We start from the raw sequence: 21,569 nt of genomic DNA, 5'->3' as shown, positions 1-21,569 counted from the left end.
TACTTGATGAACTTCTGCCCACTTTTCATCCGCCTGCATATGTAAAGGACTCCATTTTCTCATCAAGACATTACTTTTATGGTAATAACACTCTGCTATACATGTAGATTCCTCTTCTGTATATGCTTTCTGATACATCAGTTTTATTTCTATATCTTTCTGCTGTAACTCCACCAATTTTCCTGAACTAAAAATATCCGCCTCATCCTCCACTTGTTCTTTTTCAACCATCTAATCAAAAATCATTTCTGATAATTGCACTTCAACTTCATCTTCACTCTTTGATTTCTCCCCTTGTCTTAACCTGTGACTTTGCGACCTTGTCACTACACAATCCGTAAAAATCCCAGGTTATTCGTCCTTCAACAGTTTAGTTGTCTGATTTTCTACTGGCTTATCAACCACAGTAGGCATCACTCCCACCTGCGATCCAGCTATATCATTACCCAAGATAAACTGTATTCCTGGACAAGATAGTTTCTTTATTACTCCTACTACCACTTCACCACTCTTCACTGGACTTTCCAACCTTACCTTATATAATGGAACACTATTTCTCTCACCCTGAATTCCACATATTACCACTTTTCTGGCAATATTCTTCCCAAACTACATAACTCCTCATCTCTGACCATTAAAGATTGACTAGCTCCCGTATCTCTTAAAATTGTGACTTCTTTACCTGCTCCTCCTGAAACACATGAGTAAACTTTATCCACACAAGTAAATTCTTTAAAGAGTTCTGGCACCTTCTTATCAATCATCTCTTGATGAAGCTGTACAATCTTTTGCATCCCCTTTGCTTAACTTGGGCTTTCCTTTACCACTTTAACAAACCCCACTGTCTTATTCTGTTTTACCACATCAACCTTCCCAGTGCTTTTCTTCAACCACCAACACTGTGACTTTACATGGCCTAGTTTATTACAGTGAAAACATGTGAAACTTTTAATTTCTTTTCCACCCTCCTAGATTTCCTTTTTAATCTGAGGTACACTCTTCTTATTATCTCCCATCAGATCTCCTTTACCGTTGCCACTTGAGTATTTCTCATGTCCCCAGTTTCTATCCCTCACAGGCTGAAACTGATGTCGGAAAACAAGCTTTGATTTATGAACTAATTCATAATCATCTGCATTTTTGCTGCTAATCTCACAGTTTAACCCTCTGTTCTTCCACGCGAGTTCTCACTACATCAGGAATTGAATTTTTAAACTCCTTCAAAAGTATAATTTCTCTGAGAGCTTCATACGTTTGGTCTATTTTCAAAGCCCTTATCCACCTATCAAAATTACTCTGTTTGAGCCTTTCAAACTCCATGTATGTTTGACCAAATTCTTTCCTTAAATTTTAAACCTTTGTCTGTAGGCTTCAGGCACTAGTTCATATGGATTTTTTCACCTCCTCATTCATCCCAGATACCTCCTCCGGTAGTGATGCAAATACCTCACTCGCCCTACCTATCAGCTTTGTTTGAATCAGTAATACCCACATGTCCTGTGGCCATTTCATTTGTTTCGCTACCTTCTCAAATGAAATGAAAAAGGCATCAACCTCCTTCTCATCAAACCTTGGCAATGCTTGGCATATTTAAATAGATCCCCACCACGCCTTCGACTTTGACACTCTTTCTCACTATCCTCATCACTATCATCCAACTGTAAGTTTCCCTTTACGTCTGCCAATTTTAACTGACTGTCATGTTTCATGGCCATTTTCTGAAGTTCAAACTCTCTCTCTTTATCTTTTTCCCTGATCTGTATCTCCATTTCTCTTTCTTTTTGTTCTGCTAGGGCTATTCTTTCTTTTCTCCTTTCTTCTCTTTTCTTTTCTTTTTCCTCTCTCTCTATTTCTCTTTCTTTTTCCGTTCTCTCTCTTTCTTTTTCCTCTCTTTCGTATTCAAGCTGCTTTAATTCTTTCTCATGTTCCATTTGTTTAATTTGTAATTGAATTTTTGCCATTTCCAATGAGTCAAACTGTATCTCAGGCAACTTTAAATGCTTAGCCACCGCCATAATTACCTCATCTTTTTGCATTTTGTCAGGTAATGTTAACTGCAATATTTTTGCCAATTCTAACAGTCTGCTTTTAGTGTCTGTCCGTAAGGTACTTCGAGTGACCGTCTCCACCCCCAAAAACATCAGAGCCTCTGAAAGAGCCATTGTCCACAACACACTCCCTACTTAAACTGAAATACCACACCTGAAAAGCACCCACAATATGCTCACCCCTCACCATCTTTAAGTTCACAAAGCCAATCCAATAGATAGACTTTTACCCCCCTCAAGCCCCCAATTTGTTATGGGCCAGGGTTTAGAAAACCCCAAAGTGTATCATGGAGTTCACCTGACCCACAACTTTTAATAGATTGTGGTATGGGGAGCACACCATAACACGGCCCATTCTAAGGTGTGGTATAGCAGAAATGGAGAAGTGTTTTTTAAAGCAAGACAATGTTTATTCTATGAACTCAAGTTAACCTTTTTAAAACATACAGTGAACATCTCAGCAACCATTAATTCAAATACAACCCCCAAAGAATATAACACTAAATAATGTTTTAAGCTATCCTTTTAACATCCATATGACTTTATAAAAACCTTTAAACAGAAGCACATCATATTAAAGTCACTACTGAGAGCAGTTATGAGTTTTAAATCATCAAAGGGTCGATTTACAATCTTTCGATTACAGAGAGAGAGAGACTAATACCCATTCTGGCTGTGACTTCAGCTATCCAGCTCTGAAAACAAAACTAAAATACACCCTGCAGCAAACAGCCTAAAACAAAAGTAAAAAGCTGACAGACAGCCCAGCTCCACCCATTCTCTGACATCACTGCAATAATAAACACCCATTTCTTAAAGGTACTCTCACTACAGATATTTATATACACACCCATTTATTCTCTCACATAACACATGCTACTTGTAAAGTAATTGAGAATTGGGCAGGCCTTCCCTTACACAAGGAGAGGGAAAATCAAACAGGACATCAAAAGCCATTTTCCATCAAAGTAAGCAACTTTAGCAGAAGCATCAGTAGATGCTTGAAAACAGAGGAACATACGAACGAGGAGTAGGGGTAGGCTATCTGGCCCTTCGAGTCTGCTCCACCGTTCAATGAGATCATGGCTGCTCTTTTGTGGACTCAGCTCCATTTTTCCGCTCGAACATCATAACCCTTAATCCCTTTATTCTTCAAAAAACTACCTACCTTTATTTTGGAAACATTTAATGAAGGAGCCTCAACTACTTCACTGGGCAAGGAATTCCATAGATTCACAACCCTTTGGGTGAAGAAATGCCTCCTAAGCTCTGTCCTAATTCTACTTCTCCTTATTTTGAGCCTATGCCTCCCCCAGTTCTGCTTTCACCTGCCGGTGGAAACAACCTGCCCGCATCTATCCTATCTATTCCATTCGTAATTTTATATGTTTCTGAAAGATCCCCCCTGTATCCTTCTAAATCCCAACGAGTTCAGTCCCAGTCTACTCAACCTCTCGTCGTAATCCAACCCCTTCAGATCTGGGATTAACCTAGTGAATCTCCTCTGCACACCCTCCAGTGCCAGTACGTCCTTTCTCAAGTAAGGAGACCAAAACTGAACACAATACTCCAGGTGTGACCTCACTAACACCTTATACAGTTCCAGCATAACCTCCCTAGTCTTAAACTCCATCCCTCTAGCAATGAAGGACAAAACTCCACTCGCCTTCTTAATCACCTGTTGCACCTGTAAACCAATTTTTTGCGACTTAGGGCAGCATGGTGGCACAGTGGTTAGCATTCCTGCCTCACGGCGCCGAGGTCCCAGGTTCGATCCCGGCTCTGGGTCACTGTCCATGTGGAGTTTGCACATTCTCCCCGTGTTTGCGTGGGTCTCGCTCCCACAACCCAAAGATGTGCAGGGTAGGTGGATTGGCCATGCTAAATTGCCCCTTAATTGGAAAAATGAATTGGGTACTCTAAATTTATTTTTAAAATCTTTTGCGACTCATGCACTAGGACACCCAGATCCCTCAGCACAGCAGCATGTTTTAATATTTTATCATTTAAATAATAATCCCTTTTGCTGTTATTCCTACCAAAATGGATAACTTCACATTTGTCAACATTGTATTCCATCTGCCAGACCCGAGCCCATTCACTCAAACTATCTAAATCCCCTGCAGACTTCCAGTATCCTCTGCACTTTTTGCTTTACCACTTATCTTAGTGTCGTCTGCAAACTTGAACACATTGCACTTAGAAACAAATCATATTCTCTTCAGCTTGGTCACACTTAGTGCACAGTGAGGAAAATGAAGACCTTTCATTCATCCAGTGTAGGATAACTATGTAAAACATATATGTAGTAAAGAAGAAAATATTGCATTGATATAGCGACTTAGGGAACTTTAAGGTTAATGAAGTACTTTTAGAGTGTCATCACTATTGTAAAGTAGGAAATTTTAAAATATCCTTAAATAAGAGATAGTTAGATGAAAGATTAACAATGTACATGGGAATATTGCATGTATATATTGACATGCAGTCAATTTGGGATCACATACATATTTCAACCTTCAATTATGGGTGACACAGTGGTTAGCGCTGCTGCCTCACAGCAGCAGGGAGCCGGGTTCAATTCTGACCTCAGATGACTATGTGGAGTCTCCGGGTGCTCCGTTTCCTCCCACAGTCCAAAGATGTGCAGGTTAGGTGGATTGGTCATGTTAAATTGTCCCTGAGTGTCCCAAAAGGTTTGGTGGGGTTACTGGGTTATGCTGATAGGGTGGAGGCGTGTGCTTAACCTTAAGTAGGTTGCTCTTTCAAAGTGCAGACTCAATGAGCTGAATGGCCTCCTTCTGCATTGTAGGGATTCTATGAATTATATTGAAGGAATGGGCAATGTTTAGTGTTTCTTAGCATCTGGGATAAGGTAAAGTCGCCTTAGTCCCAGATGCTTTCCCCTTTGAGGGGGAGTCTGACTGGTGGTGATTTAACCTGAGGATTACCACACCTCAGGCGAGGGGCAAGGTTGAGAAGGCGGAGTCTTCCGCCTTCTAAATTCCAACAAGATTAGGGTGATTAGGGTAAATAGATTAGGGTGAACAACAAAATGTATGTGGCTTCCCCACAGGACTTGATTATTCCTGATAAGCAAGAAGCAACCCTGGGTTTTGTGAACAGCTTGTCATAGTGCAAGTACTGTCAGGAGGCTACCTATTATAAGTTTGCACACATTTAGATTTAGATTTATTGTCACATGTACCGAGCTACAGTGAAAAGTATTGTTCTGTGTACAGTCCAGGCAGATAGCATGGAAACATGGAACATACTAAATATATGAGCATACATAATGAAAATACATAAACATAGACAGCGGGTGAAGTATACGGTATATAATGCTACAAGATTCGTAGAAAGGTCAGTTCGATCAATAAATTCAGTTCAGACCCTAAGAGGACGTTTCAGGAGTCTGGTAACAGCAGGGACGAGGCTGTTTTGGAATCTATTGGTGCGTGTTCTCAAACGTTTGTATCTTCTGCCCAATGGAAGAGGTTGGAAGAGAGAATAGCCCTGGTGGGCGGGGTCTTTGATTATGCTGACCGCTTTCCCAAGGCAGCGGGGGGGGGGGGGGGGGGGGGGGGAATAGACAGAGGTGTAGACAAATGCTTTTGACTTGGATATATCCTTGAAAAGGCAGAATTTGCTGGGCTATGGGGAAAGTTCAGGGCTGTGGGATTAACCGGATAGCCCTTTCAAAGGCTCAGTTTGATGGGCTGAATGGTCTCCTTCTGTGCTATATGATTCAATGAGACACCATTAAAACATCATAGTGGGGAGGATAGTTTAAATGCGTCGACATTCTGAATGCAATTATCCCATAATTTTTATGAGGACTTGCTGAAAAATACACGTCTTTAATATACTCTGTAAATGGCCTTTCTTCCATTTTATTCAAATTTACAAAAGAACGGCTTTGTTGTCAATGCCACTCCCATTATAATTATTCTGAAGCAGCCCAATTATAGTGGCAGAGATCTATTTAATTTCAGTCAGGAGTCGCTCATGCCAAATCCTTTATTTTCACTCATGGAGCCAGCCAAGATTTTAAAAAGAATGTAATTTGGCCCTTCCAGCAGTCAAGGCTAAAAACTGCACAAAGTCCCAGATGGCGATGTTAAGATGCCGTGAAATCAAACTAGGTATCACTGGAATATGTCCACAGGGTCCAAACCTAATGTAATTAGATTTGAACAATACTGAAGCTGCCTGTCCATTTCAAATGTTTTTCCAATTCAGATTTGAATGTGTTAATCTCTAAAACTGGCTTATCTATACTTATGGCACAAATAAAATCTGATTAAACTGATGTATCTTATCAAGAATGGTACTTGGCAGCTGGTAGTTTTAAGAGGGTACTGTGCTCTGGGTTTCAGATAACATTGATAATCTGCTTTGGTTTTATTTTATAAAATAATATGAGTTCCTCGGTCAGTCGCGGTCATGTAACACACTCAAACTTGTGTGCGATTTTTACACTTTTGTTCCAGATTGACGTCGACGGAAATTAGGAGAATCCGTGAACATAAATACAGCGGATGCTGGAATCTGAAACAGACAGAAAATGCTGGAAAAACGCAGCAGGTCTGGCAGCACTTGTAGGGAGAAGAGACAGATGTTAACGTTTCGAGTCTATATGATACTTCATCAGAACTGAGAGAGAGGGAAAATCTGGTAGATACTACGCTGCAGTTGGCAGAGATGGCAACAAAAGTGTAGAAAACTGAAAAGAAGAGATAGATGACCAGGAACTTTGGGGGGGGGGGGGGGGGGGGGGGGGGGGAGGATATGGTGGAGGTGTGGGTTTGGGGGAAGGAGTGTTTTTGCATTGAGGCAAAAATTGCAAATGTAGACAATATAAAAACAGGGGTGAAGATGGAGGAGAAAGGTCACTTAGGAGAGCCAAGGGAACCGGTTAGCAGAGTGTCTTTGGCAGGTTTACCCTTGGGACCTGGGCCCAGATCCATCCCAGATTGCTGGGATGAATCATAGAATTTACAGTGCAGAAGGAGGCCATTCAGCCCATCAAGTCTGCACTGGCCCTTGGAAAGAGCACCCTACTTAAGCCCAGACCTCCACCCTATCCCAGCTAACCTTCTTTTAGGCACGAAGGGCAATTTAGCATGGCCAATCCACCTAACCTGCACATCTTTGGACTGTGGGAGGAAACTGGAGCACCCGGAGGAAACCCACGCAGACACGGGGAGAACATGCAGACTCCGCACAAACAGTGACCAAGCCGGGAATCGAACCTGGAACCCTGGAGCTGTGAAGCAACAGTGCTAACCACTGTGTTACTGCGCCACCCATGTCCATCTTGTTTGCCTATCATAAAGAGTCCCAAGTGAAATAAACTTTGACAGTCTCGATCTAGTCCCGAGCAATAACAGGCATGGCCTAAAGCAGGGTCCTGTCCCTAAGACTCTCACTGAGTGAGGCTGGTATGGAAATTGAAAACAAAAGTCATATTTATGCATTAGGAGTTGGGCTTATGGGTTTGAAGCTGAGGTATGTTGTCGGGACAATGTAGAGGTGCTTTGCTCTGCATTATATCAGACTTGTGATTACTTGATGCTTGACGCTTTAAAAGGGAAATATTCTATCCACGAACATTAACGTATCTCACCTTGAAGAGAACCCAGGTATGTTTAAAAAATAAGCACATGTTAAAAGAAAATCAAGATGAAATACTTGGCAACTATTAAACTATGTTATTAGATTTGAATCAGTAGATTCAATAGTAGAACTGTAAACAGGGCCAATTAATTTGGAATACAGTCTATTTCAAAATTCACGTCTAACTGGTGCAAATTTGTTTGGAATGAAATCAGAGAAAATGACAGTAAATCATGGGTTCAAATTCATTTAATTGGAATCAATTGTTCAATTAAACTTAGGTAAGAAGCAGGACTTGCCTCTATTTTATGGAGCCCACTCCAGATGCTTGGACCCCTTCGTTGCAACCTTTAGGAATTCACAGCTACTTGGTCCGATACCAATAATAAGGTCAAAACAGTACATTTTTCTGAAAGCATGATTCACAGCTGAAGCGCACTCGCAATTTTCAAGAATAAGCAGGTTCCAATCTGACTGGTAAGGCCAGCATTCGTTATCTATCCACCGTTACCCATGAGTATACAACTGAGTGGCTTGTTACGTCAATTCAGAGATAAGTTAAGAGACCAGATTCCCATATAGGCCAAATCGGGTAAGAATGGAAGATTACCCCTCCTTAAAGTGCAAAAGCGAACCAGAATGGATTTTTACAACAATCCAGCAACTGTATGGTCACCATTACTGACATTTCAATTTCAGGCTTGTTTAATTAATTGAATTTAAGTTCCACAATTGCCATTGTGGGTATTTGTACTCATGTCCCAAGATCTTTAGTTAGGCTTGTGAATAGTCCAGCAGCATAACCAATATTTCACTGTTATGAGGATGCTCTGTTTTTCTCTGATCTGCCTACTGCTCTAAAATATGTGTTCCTGCCTTTTGAATCCTCTGACCTCTGTTCTCCCTCAAAAGTGGCCTCACTTGCAAATGTGTGAGAAGATTAATTGGGCACATTTTAAAGTACCATGTGATCCCAGAACTGGACCACCCTGGCACATTCAATCCTGTCTCCGTTGAAGAGAATGACACGGCCCCCACTTCCATTGACGCACGACACAAAAAGATTCCTGGAAACGGTGACATCTCGAGGGCAATTTGAAACACGCTCGCTGGGTGGGAAACCCATGGGATCAGGTGGAAGGCCCGATTTTACATCCTGCCCAATGGGAGCAATTTTAACCTACCTCATCAATGCAGGAATGGGGTGGTTCTATACCCCATTGAAGCCAATGAGCAGCATTGGGTGGTGTGTGAAATCAGTGGGATTTCACCTGTAGATTTCCCACTTCGTGAGTTAGGTTCAAATCATTTCCATAGTCTACTTGACTCTTTAATATTTATTAACATAAAGGTAAAAGACGCACTTTGAATTATCTGTAGACTTAATTACCTTTTCTGTTCTCAAAGGGATGTGCATCCTTTGAGGGCAGGAACATCTCTTTATCTTTAAGGACACATGCACTGCTTTTCTTTCTGAGATTGCCAATGATGGCAATCTGTGAACCTCTTTTGCTGAACAGTAAGTAGAATCAAATAAATGCACAGAAATATCGAGCTCTTCTTAATTCACCGCATCCTAGGGGGGAAAGCAACACTAATTGAAATCCTGTAATTCTGTGGGAATCCTTTTATAATGAAATCTTGTTTGGCACAACAATATTAGACTAAGCGAGAAGCTAAACTGTTTTTGGATGAGCTCCAAGTTCCTAGGATACGTTATTAGAGGTTTTGAAACCTTGTTTTAAAATTAAAGACAGACTACTTGGGTTGAATACAGCGTAAGGATTTTTACCGACAGGAGAACGTTATGGCTGAGAAATTGGGCTCACCAACATACAGTTTCTGGGCACTATGGGTGTCTTTGGAAGTCCAAAGTGGCATCCACTGGGGTGTGCGTGTACGCTTGTGGGTAATACTGTTGCTTCACAGCTCCAGGGTCCCAGGTTCGATTCCCGGTTTGGGTCACTGTCTGTGTGGAGTCTGCACGCTCTCCCCATGTCTGCGTGGGTTTCCTCCGGGTGCTCCGGTTTCCTCCCACAAGTCACGAAAGGCGTGCTGTTAGGTGAATCGGACATTCTAAGTTCTCCCTCTGTGTACCCGAACAGGCGCAGGAGTGTGGTGACTAGGGGATTTTCACAGCAACTTCATTGCAGAGTTAATGTAAGCCTACTTGTGACAATAAAGATAAAGGACGGGATTCTCAGATCTTGAGACAAAGCGTTGACGCTGTCGTAAACGCCGTTGCGTTTCACCATGGCATCAACATGCCCCAGGAGCAGCGTTTCTGACCCCTCCAGGGGGCCTGCACGGCCCTGGAGCGACCCACGCTGCTTCAGCTGCTGATTCCGGCGTCAAACGGGCGCCGCGGGTCTGCGCATGTGGGCTGCGACCGCCGCCAATACGTGCATGCGCAGTGGCTCCCTTCTCCGCGCCAGCCCCGACGCAACATGGCGTAGGGCTACAGGGGCCGGCGCGGAGCAAAAGAGGCTCCGATTGTGGGCTAGGCCACAGTGGATGCCCCCCCCCCCCTCCCCCAACCAGGCCGCCCCGGATGGATACACGCCGAGGTCCCGCCAGGTAAGACCACATGTGGACGGTGCCGGCGGGACTCAGATTTGCTTTGCGGCCGCTCAGCCCATCCCGGGAGGAGAATGGCCGGGGCGGCGGTGGGGGGGGCACAGATCTCAATGGCGATTCACCGGCCCGGCATGGGTTGAGAGAATCCCGCCCCCCGATTATAAAATTCCCTGAATGGCACCTTGGTTGCTGTTTAGCTCACAGGGCTAATCGCTGGCTTTGACAGCAGACCAAGGCAAGCCAGCAGCACGGTTCGATTCCCGTAACAGCCTCCCCGAACAGGCGCCGGAATGTGGCGACTAGGGGCTTTTCACAGTAACTTCATTTGAAGCCTACTCGTGACAATAAGCGATTTTCATTTTCATTTTCAAGTGCTTGTGGAATGAACATCCACTGGGAGTCTGCGAGCAGGTAGGTCATTACATAGGAATACTTAGGATTACTTACGATATAGGGCAGAGAAGCAAACCATTCTGCTCAACCAGTGTTTATGGTCCTCCTAAGCCTCCTCCTGCCTTTTGCCATCAAAATCTACTATCGTAACCCTCTATTCCCTTTTCCCACAAATGCTCGTCTAGCTTCCCCTTAAATGCATCTGTACTACTTGTTTCAACCACTCCCTGTGATAGTGAATTCCACATTCCCCCCACTCTTTCCTATGGATTCCCTTCTGGATTTCTTGATGATTATCTGAGATTGATGGCCACTAGTTAAGCCATTCCCTAAAAGAGGAATCAATCTCTCTCTATCCACTCTGAAGTGAAGTCACACGGGATCAGGGGTGAGCTGGCAAGGTGGATACAGAACTGGCGAGGTCATAGAAGGCAGAGAGTAGCAATGGAAGGGTGCTTTTCTAATTGGAGGGTTGTGACTAGTGGTGTTCCGCAGGGATCAGTGCTGGGACCTTTGCTGTTCGTAGTATATACAAATGATTTGGAGGAAAATGTAACTGGTCTGATTAGTAAGTTTGCAGACAACACAAAGATTGGTGGAATTGCAGATAGCGATGAGGACTGTCAGAGGATACAGCAGGATTTAGATCGTTTGGAGACTTTGGCGGAGAGATGGCAGATGGAGTTTAATCCAGCCAAATGTGAGGTAATGCATTTTGGAAGGTCTAATGCAGGTAGGGAATATACAGTGAATGGTAGAACTCTAAAGAGTATTGAAAGTCTGAGAGATCTAGGTGTACAGGTCCACAGGTCACTGAAAGGGGCAACACAGGTGGAGAAGGTAGTCAAGAAGGCAGATGGCATGCTTGCCTTCATTGGCCGGGGCATTGAGTATAAGAATTGGCAAGTCATGTTGCAGCTGTATAGAACCTTAGTGAAATGAAAATCGCTTATTGTCACGAGCAGGCTAAAAATGAAGTTACTGTGAAAAGCCCCTAGTCGCCACATTCCGGCGCCTGTCCGGGGAGGCTAGTACGGGAATCGAACCGTGCTGCTGGCCTGCTTGGTCTGCTTTAAAAGCCAGCGATTTAGCCCAATGAGCAAAACCAGCCCCACACTAGTTAGGCCACACTTGGAGTATAGTGTTCAATTCTGGTCGCCACACTACCAGAAGGATGTGGAGGCTTTAGAGAGGGTGCAGAAGAGATTTACCAGGATGTTGCCTGGTATGGAGGGCATTAGCTATGAGGAGCGGTTGAATAAAATCGGTTTGTTCTCACTGGAACGACGGAGGTTGAGGGGCGACCTGATAGGGGTCTACAAAATGATGAGGGGCATAGACAGAGTGGATAGTCAGAGGCTTTTCCCCAGGTTAGAGGGGTCAATTACTAGGGGTCATAGGTTTAAGGTGCGAGGGGTAAGGTTTAGAGTAAATGTACGAGGCAAGTTTTTTATACAGAGGGTAGTGGGTGCCTGGAACTCACTGCTGGAGGACGTGGTGGAAGCAGGGACGATAGTGACATTTAAGGGGCATCTTGACGAATAGTGACATTTAAGGGGCATCTTGATGAATGAATAGGATGCGAATAGAGGGATACAGACCCAGGAAGTGTAGAAGATTGTTGTTTAGTCGGGCAGCATGGTCGGCATGGGCTTGGAGGGCCGAAGGGCCTGTTCCTGTGCTGTACTTTTCTTTGTTCTTTGTTCTATTAAAACCTTTCCTGACGCCAGTCACTGATTTGATGCCCGCAGTGCCATTTTGGATGAAAGCAAAGTACCGAGGAATCTGAAACAAAAAACAGAAAAGGGGTGAGAGCAGAGGTGCAGGAAATGGGTCAGACACAGTTGAGAGCCCTGTTGCCACAGTGAGTGGGAAACCACAATTAAGGAAGGCTTATGTCAGCAGCACTGATTTGGAAAGTGGCATCATCAGGAATGGTGCAATGGGTGAAGGAACTGGGAGAATGGGATGGGGTCCTTACTGGATGTGGGGTGTGAAAAGCTGTAATCGAGGTAACTGTTGGAGTTGGTGGGCTTGTAATGGATACTACTGGATAGTCTATCCCCTGAAATTGAGTTAGAGAGGTCTAGGAAAGGAAGTGAAGTGTTGGAGCTGGACCATGTGACAGTGATAGAGGGGTGGAAATTGGAAGTGAAATTGATACATTTTTCAGGTCCAGACAGGAACATGAAGCGGCACCGAAACAGTTGTCAATGTACCGATAAAATAATTGTGGGAGGGGGCCAGAGTAACACAGAAACAAGGAATGTTCCACATACCCCATAAAGAGACAGGCAAAACTGGGACCCATGCAGGTGCCTATAGCCACACCCTTTGTTTGGAGGAAGTGAGACAAGTTAAAGAAGACATTTTTCAGTGAGAGGACAAATTTAGCCAGACGGAAGAAAGTGGTGGATGGGGATTGTTTAGGCCACCTCCTCTTCCTGTTCCTCCTCTTCCTGTTCCTCCTCTTCCTGAGGTGCATTGTAAATTTACACTTTTCTCATTTCAATCTTTGTCAGACAAAATTGCTGACAAGGAAGTCAGCAATTTTGTTGTATATTTTATATTTTAGAACTAGACAAGGATGACACTACTTTCTAAGTTTGCACAGATTTTATTTACAGAGTTTTGTACAACACTTTGAAATGTTTACACTACGATCCAGCTCTTAACTTCCAGTTTCTGCGTGTCTGTTTCTCTTTCTCTGAGCTAACACCCAGACTTAACCAATCAAGCACAGTGAGCATAGATCAGTTACCAGACTCACAAAATCAAAGACAGAACAATTGAACACTACAAGGTGGTTGTTGAATCCTGGAGGTAAAGGCTATATGCCCTCATGATGGCCAGTTTGTGGAGAATGCAGTAGACCACCGCGAAGCAGGGTTCTTCCAGAGTGGATCGGGCATTGAGACTGCAGCTTCTGCATCCCAATTGTCATGGTCGTGGCTGCATGGATCTCATTGAATGCATGCCGCCGTATGTGGTTTGGGTTGTGGATGAGTGCTATGTGTAAGTTCTTGTTTCCCAGCAGCTGCCCCTCTGGTTTGAAGTGGTGGCTGAAAGATTGCTGGAAGGGCAGATGGGCACAGGATAAATGAATGCTTCATGACTATTGACAGGGGCTGGTTTAGCTCACAAGGCTAAATCGCTGGCTTTTAAAGCAGACCAAGCAGGCCAGCAGCACGGTTCGATTCCCGTACCAGCCTCCCCGGACAGGCGCCGGAATGTGGCGACTAGGGGCTTTTCACAGTAACTTCATTGAAGCCTACTCGTGACAATAAGCGATTTTCATTTTTCATTTTCATTTTGCCAGATTGGTGGGCATTTATCAGCATGATGTGTTGAGCATGGTCGCACATCACCTGTAACGTCCGTGAATGTTAACCTTTGTGGTTGTGATACATTTCAGCATTGAAACGTGATGCCCGCAAAGCCACTTGTGTGCAATCATTGACACCCTGAACCATGAGGAAGCCGGCTATCCTGCTAAGCGGGCAGCACGGTAGCACAGTGGTTGGAATGTTGCTTCACAGCTCCAGGGTTCCGGGTTCGAGTCCTGGCTTGGGTCACTGTCTGTGCGGAGTCTGTACGTTCCCCTCGTGTCTGCGTGGGTTTCCTCCTCGCAGAAATTTTCTGCTCGCAGAAAAATACTTTTCACTGTACCTCGGTACTCGTGACAATAAACAAATCCAATCCAATCCAAGAGCTCCGATTTCCTCCCACAGTCCATAGATGTGCAGATGAGGTGGATTGGCCATGCTAAATTGCCCTTAGTGTCCAGAGGTGTTGGGTGGGTTTGCTGGGATTCGGGTATGGGGTGGAAGTGTGGGCTTACGTGGGGTGTATGGGAACAGCACCACCTGAAAGTTCCCCTGTAAGGCACTCGCCAGCCTTACTTTACAATATATCGTTGTCCCTTCTCCATTGCTGGGTCAAAATCTAGGAACTCGGTCTGTAACAGCACGTGGGTGCAGCAGTTGAAGAAGATGGCTCGCCACCACCTGCTCAAGGAAAACTAGGGATGAGTAAAATGCTGGTCTGGGTAGTAGGAGCAGGAGTAGGCCGTTCAGCCTTTGAAGCCTGCCCCACCATTCAATATATCATGGCTGATCTGAATGTGACCTCAGCTCCACATTCCTTCCGACCCCAAATATCATTTAACTCCCCTGTTAGTTGCGGTAGTCACCACTGATGTATATATTGTATATAGAGGATGTTATAGGTGCTTTACGATAAGGCCCCTGTACTACAGGTACGGGGGTAGATCCCTGCCTGCTGGCTCCGTTCAGTAGGCGGAGTATAAATATGTGTGCTCCCCGTACAGCAGCCATTTCATCAGATGCTGCAGGAGGCCATACATCTCAGTGTAATAAAGCCTTGATTACATCCCACTCTCGTCTTTGCGTAATTGATAGAGCAACATTAGTGAAGAATCTGTCTCCCCCTGCCTTAAGAATTTTCAATGACCCTGTCCCCATCACTCTCTTGTGAAATCAGTTCCAAAGACGCATGACTCTCTGAGAGGAAAATAAAATCCTCATCCCTGTACGATAAAATATTAAAGCATGCCGCTGTTCAGTGCATGTGTTGAGCACATGAGTGCATGAGTCACAGAAGGTTGGTTTACAAGTGCAACAGGTGATTAAGAAGGCAAATGGAATTTTGTCCTTCATTGCTAGAGGGATGGAGTTTAAGACTAGGGAGGTTATGTTGCAACTGTATAAGGTGTTAGTGCGGCCACACCTGGAGTATTGTGTTCAGTTTTGGTCTCCTTACTTGAGAAAGGACGTACTGGCACTGGAGGGTGTGCAGAGGAGATTCACTAGGTTAATCCCAGAGCTGAAGGGGTTGGATTATGAGGAGAGGTTGAGTAGACTGGGACTGTACTCGTTGGAATTTAGAAGGATGAGGGGGGATCTTATAGAAACATTTAAAATTATGAAGGGAATAGATAGGATAGATGCGGGCAGGTTGTTTCCACTGGCGGGTGACAGCAGAACTAGGGGGCATAGCCTCAAAATAAGGGGAAGTAGATTTAGGACTGAGTTTAGGAGGAACTTCTTCACCCAAAGGATTGTGAATCTATGGAATTCCTTGCCCAGTGAAGCAGTTGAGGCTCCTTTATTAAATGTTTTTAAGATAAAGATAGATAGCTTTTTGAAGAATAAAGGGATTAAGGGTTATGGTGTTCGGGCCGGAAAGTGGAGCTGAGTCCACAAAAGATCAGCCATGATCTAATTGAATGGCGGAGCAGGCTCGAGGGGCCAGATGGCCTACTCCTGCTCCTAGCTCTCTTATGTTCTCTTATGTTCTCTTATTAAATGGGAAATCCCTTATTTCTGAACTGTGCCCCCATCTCACCCATCAGTTGGACTATTCTTCCACCCTGTCAAGTCCACTCAGGATCTTCCATGTTTTAATAAGATCATCTCTCAACTTTCTAAACTTCAATGGACACAAGCACAACTTGTCCAATCTTTTCTTATAAGATACCGGCTAGCACCCCCCCCCCCCCCCCCCCCCCCCCCCCCCCCAAACCCCCACTGGCCCATCCCAGGAATCAGTCAAATGAATCATCTCTTATCTGCTTCGAATGCATTTACATCTTTTCTTATATAAGACCAAACCGTACACACTCCTCCAGATGCTGTCTGACTGACATCCTGGTACAACTGTAAAGAAACATCCTAACTTTTATATTCCCCTCCCCCTGTGACAGACAATAAAAGACAGGAGGTTTTTTTACATGTCTTGTGAAGAAAGGTTGAAGGAACTAGGACTTTTCTCACTGGAGCGAAGAAGGAAGAGAGGTGACTTGATAGAGGTGTACAAGGTGATGAGAGGTGAGCCTGTGGAATTCGTTACCACAGGAAGTAGATGAGGCCAAAACATGTGTGTTTTCAAGAAGGAGTTAGTTTTAGTTATTGGGGTTAAAGGGATCAAAGGATATGGGGGGAAAGCGGGAACAGGTTATTGAGTTGATGATCAGCCAAGACCATAATGAATAGCGGAATAGCCTCGACGGGGTGAATGGCCTCCGCCTGCTGCTATTTTCTGTGTTTCGATGCTATCTTGTTCTACTGCCTTGTCTTTTCTCTTTAATTTATCATGTCTCCACAAACATGATCCCCCAGTCCCACTCTTTAGCTTAACGCCCTGACTACTGCCCTGCAAATACAACTCATCAGGACCCTGGTCCCACCACCTCCCCCTCTATTCTTCCTCTCGTGCTGAAAGTCAAGGGAGATTGCTGCTATTGCACACACGACTTGGAGCAAGTGGTGTGCCCCGAGCCCTGGCGCAACCGGAACCTTCTGCGCATGCAACAGCGATCCCTGCCAACTGCGCCAACTCCTGGAACACCAGTCACTTTCACAAACTCAGGTAGAGCCAGCGGCTAATAACCATCTACTGTCCGACAATGGATGATGATCTCTTTAAATAGAGGCTACCTATTGCATGTTCTGCTGTTTGGCTTTAAGAGCTGACTGGAGTGGCCAAGTGTAAAAAGCCATCAGAGATGAGGCTCTGCATGTTTCCAGCGAATTCTCCCCAACCCCCCTCTGCCTCATGCTGGCACATTCACCAGGATGGTATTTGACGTGGGTCATGCTGGAAGTGAGCAGCATGGATGAAACTACTCATGAATTTTGTGATTCTAAGCTGAATTAGATATTTTGCTCTATTAAGTTGCTCAATAAAAAACATCTTTAGAAACAGCGCTGGGCGCGACTGGCCCCTGATGCCTGTGCCAACTCTTTGAAGGAGTCACCCACTTAGCCAACTATGGGTCGTGTCTTCATCACGAAGGGCACTGAATGTGTCCATAACCCTTTGTGTAAAAGATACATACTACTTACCTCTTCCTTCAATCTTTTGGTGATAATCTTGAAGTTATGGCTTCCAGTTACCAACCCACATACTAACGGAAATAAATATCTCTTATTTATCCTTTCAAAACCTTTTGTGACTCTAAATAGCTTCACACCTCCATCAAATCTATTCATAGCCTTCAAATAAGAGTTAATGCATCTCCACCTTCATAACTGAAGCCTCTCATACTTGCAAACCTCATCTATATTATTTTTAAAAATCTGTTCATGGGGTGTGGGCGTCGCTGGCTGGGCCAGCATTTATTGCCCATCCCTGAGGGCATTTAAGAAGGGGCTGGTTTAGCACAGTGGGCTAAATAGCTGGCTTGTAATGCAGAACAATGCCAGCAGCGCGGGTTCAATTCCCGTACCGGCCTCCCCTAACAGGCGCCGGAATGTGGCAACTAGGGGCTTTTCATTGAAGCCTACTTGTGACAATAAGCGATTATTGTTATTAAGATTCAACCACATTGTTGTGTGTCTGAAGTCACATGTAGGCCAGACCAGGTAAGGACGACAGATTTCCTTCCCTGAAGGACATTAGTGAAGCAGATGGATTTTTATGACAATTGACAATGGTTTCATGGCTATCATCCACCAGTGGGCCCCTAAATAAAGAGACCACAGAGACCCCTTAAATAAGGAACCCCTGCCAGAGACACCCCAGAAATGTGTCCCCTGTGAAGAAGCCCGCAGAAGAGAGACCCCTGTCTGGAAGCTAGAGAGCAGTCCAGACAGACGCTGTGAAAATAATTACTGTTTTAACATTCGACTGGGCAATGCTGGCTCAGACACAGGAAGAAGCACCTAGCAATTCCTGGAAAGAGAAAACCAGTCAGCTGGGTTTAAACCCCCTCAGATCTTTGATCTGCAAGCTATTCTCTTTGATATTGATTTTGCTCGGCTGTGATTGACAGCTTCCACACATCCCAGCTGTCTGCATTGTTCCATTCATCCTCCTCCTGGAATGGGTGACTTTGAAGTGGTCAGCTAGAAATTGACAGCACTTCACTCTGTTTGAAGTGGTCCAGGATCTGTTAATAAAATCTTGAGGTTTATAATCATTGTGGTTTGAGCGAACGGGAATCCCTCACAATCGGAGCGCACAAGGTGACATTCTGCTCAGGCGGGAGAACGTAGGGCTGGATTGTCCTGAGGCTACGCCCAGAGAATGTGTCTAGTTCTACGATGAAAAAATCGGCGAGGCCCCAGCACCGAGAGGCTAGCAGCCGCGCCACATAAAACACACGGCCTTCACAAAATAAATGGCTGGAGAATTGGCGGGTGGCGGTGCTGGACATAGTCCGCAGCCACCACGGCAGGCTGATGAAAACTGAGAGCACACGTATCCCGCGCCGCCGTGAACCCGGCCTATCGGGGGCGGAGCATCGGGGGAGGGACTTCAGGTAATGTCTTGAGGCCCTCCCGACAGCGTGCAGCATACCCCCTGGTGACGCCATTTTGGAGGGGCAGAGCATTTGAAAACAGCACCGCCCCCGACTCGGTCAGAAAAGGGGATTCTCTGCCCGATGACAGATTACGAAATCGGAGAATCCCGTCCATTGTCTTCCAAATGGAGCATTTAGCTCATAATATCTTCCATGTCCAAACCCAAATCAGTTACATTTATTGAAAAGAGCACTGGTCCTGAAGATGATCCCTTGCACATTCATTACATCCCAGTGATTTTGAAAGGCATCCATTTAAATTATTTTCTGCTCTATTGTTTAGCCATGATGAAGAATTTGCTGGGACCAATGTTGGCAGCTTCCTTTAAAATCTTGAAAATTGAACAACACAAGATTGTACTTTCCTCTGAGTTCAGGACGTAGAGGCAACCACAGTCAGGAATGTGATGAAATATTATTAATACCCTAGGGGTTGCCATTGACCAGAAACTGAACTGGAGCAGCCATATAAATGCTGTGGCTAGAAAAGCAGGTCAAAGGCTAGGAATCGTGCGGCGAGTGACTCACCTCCTGGCTCCCCAAAACATGTCCACCATCTGCAAAGCACAAGTCAGGCAATGGAATACTTTCCCCTTGCCTGGCTGAGTGCAGCTCCAACAACACCCAAGAAGCTCGACACCATCCCGGCCAAAGCAGCCCCTTTGATTGCTCTCCCCTTCCACAAACATTCCCCCCCCCCCCCCCCCCCCCCCACCAACCACCACCAATGAAAAATGGCAGCATTGTGTACCATCTACAAGATGGATTTCAGCAACTCAACAAGGCTTCTTTGACAGCATTTTCGAAACCCATACCCTCAGCCACAGAACTGTAGGGGCGGGATTCTCCTGTATCTGGCGGGCTGGGGGTCCCGGCGGGACGGAGTGGCGTGAACCACTCCGGCATTGGCCCGCCCCAAAGGTGCGGAATCCTCCGCACCTTCAGGGGCTAGGCCGGCGCTGGAGTGGTTTGCGCCCCGACGGCCGGCGTGGAAGGCCTTTGGCGCCTTGCCAGCCGGGGCCGAAGGGACTCCGCCAGCCGGCGAGAGTCCGCGCATGCGCGGGGGTCACCTACGCGTCGGCCATCGCGGAAGCTCACACAGCCGACGCGTAGTAAAATAGTGCCCCCACGGCACAGGCCCGCCCGCCAATCGGCGGGCCCCGATCGCGGGCCAGGCCACCGTGGAGGCACCCCCCGGGGCCAGATCTCCATGCGCCCCCCCCAGGACCCCGGAGCCCGTCCACGCTGCCAGGTCCCGCCGGTAAGGGACCTAGCCTGATCGATGCCGGCAGGACTGGCAAAAAACCAGCAGGACTTCGGCCCATCGCGGGCCTGAGAATTCGGGCAGCCCCGTGGCCCATTGAGTCGAGCCGGTCCCTGCCATTCTCCGGGGTGGGCGGCGCGACTCACGCCTCGCCGGCTTTTGGAAGGCCGGAGAATTCGGCGGCCGACGGGGGCGGGATTCACGCCAATCCCCGGCAATTCTCCGACCCAGCGGGGGGTCGGAGAATCCCACCGTAGATGCTTGGAAACGCCACCAGTTGCAGGTTCCCTCCAGGACATTCACCATCCTGACTTGGACCTAAATCGCCTTTCCTTCAGTGTCACTGGTTCAAGACCCTGGTATTCCCTTCTTAACAGGACTGTGGGTGCACCTATACCACATGGACTACAGAGATTCAAGTGGCAGCTCACCACCAGGGCAATTAAGTGTGATAATTAATGCTGGTCTAGTCAGTGATGCTCACATCCCAAGAATTGCATTTAAAAAAAATCACCAGTCTTCTGATGCCAGAATGCAATGAAATACAGGCAATTGTAGGAGATAAGAGATCCAACTCTATAATCTGTAACCAGCTACCATTTCCAAACATTTGTGGAGAGAGAAACAGTTAACGTTTCGAGTCAAACACGACTCCTTCTTCTCCAAGTCATTCTTGACTCGCATCGTTAACTCTGCTCCTCTCTTCACAGATGCTGCCAAACATGTTGAGTATTTCCAGCACTTTCTGCTTTTACTTCAAAAGTACTTAATTGGCTGTGAAACAATTTGGGGCATCCTGAGGTCATGAAAGGCACCATATAAATGCAGGTTTTAGTTTGTTTGTTTGCTTCCTTGGGCAGCACGATGGAAATGGGCGGCATGGTAACACAGTGGTTAGCACTGTTGCTTCACAGCGCCAGGGACCCGGCTTCGATTCCCGGTTTGGGTCATTGTCTGTGTGGAGTCTGCATGTTCTCCCCGTGTCTGCGTGGGTTTCCTCCGGGTGCTCTGGATTCCTCCCACAAGTCCCAAAAGACGCGCTTGATAGAAGAATTGAACATTCTGAATTCTCCCTCGGTGTACCCGAACAGGCGCCGGAATGTGGCAACTAGAGGATTTTCACAGTAACTTCATTGCAGTGTTAATGTAAGCCTACTTGTCACATCAATAAAGATTATTATTATTGATATGTAACAGCCCTTTCCTATCTCTGTAAACTCTTTCAGCTACTCAATGTTCCAAGCTATCTCCACTGATCTAATTCCTGTCTTTTAAGCTTCCCTGATTTTTCTCAATCCTTCTTTGAAAACTGTGTCTTCACCTTCCTCGGCTTTAGGCTCCG

The 21,569-nt window shown here is 45.6% G+C and overlaps 1 long non-coding RNA gene across 1 annotated transcript in view; it reads right to left on the bottom strand.

Annotated features, from left to right (window-relative positions):
• LOC119962129 overlaps positions 1-21,569 on the bottom strand; it is a 106,960-nt gene that overhangs the window by 20,600 nt on the left and 64,791 nt on the right. Inside the window, exons 2-3 of the long non-coding RNA XR_005459819.1 lie at positions 12,239-12,422; positions 9,058-9,243 (exon numbers count right to left, since the gene is read on the bottom strand). This is a non-coding gene — a long non-coding RNA (uncharacterized LOC119962129). The remainder of the gene's footprint in view (positions 1-9,057; positions 9,244-12,238; positions 12,423-21,569) is intronic.

Source organism: Scyliorhinus canicula, chromosome 2, assembly GCF_902713615.1.
Source record: "Scyliorhinus canicula chromosome 2, sScyCan1.1, whole genome shotgun sequence".
Taxonomy (NCBI): domain Eukaryota; kingdom Metazoa; phylum Chordata; class Chondrichthyes; order Carcharhiniformes; family Scyliorhinidae; genus Scyliorhinus; species Scyliorhinus canicula.
Note: the sequence above shows the minus strand (reverse complement) of the source record. Positions and strands in the feature narration are given on the sequence as shown.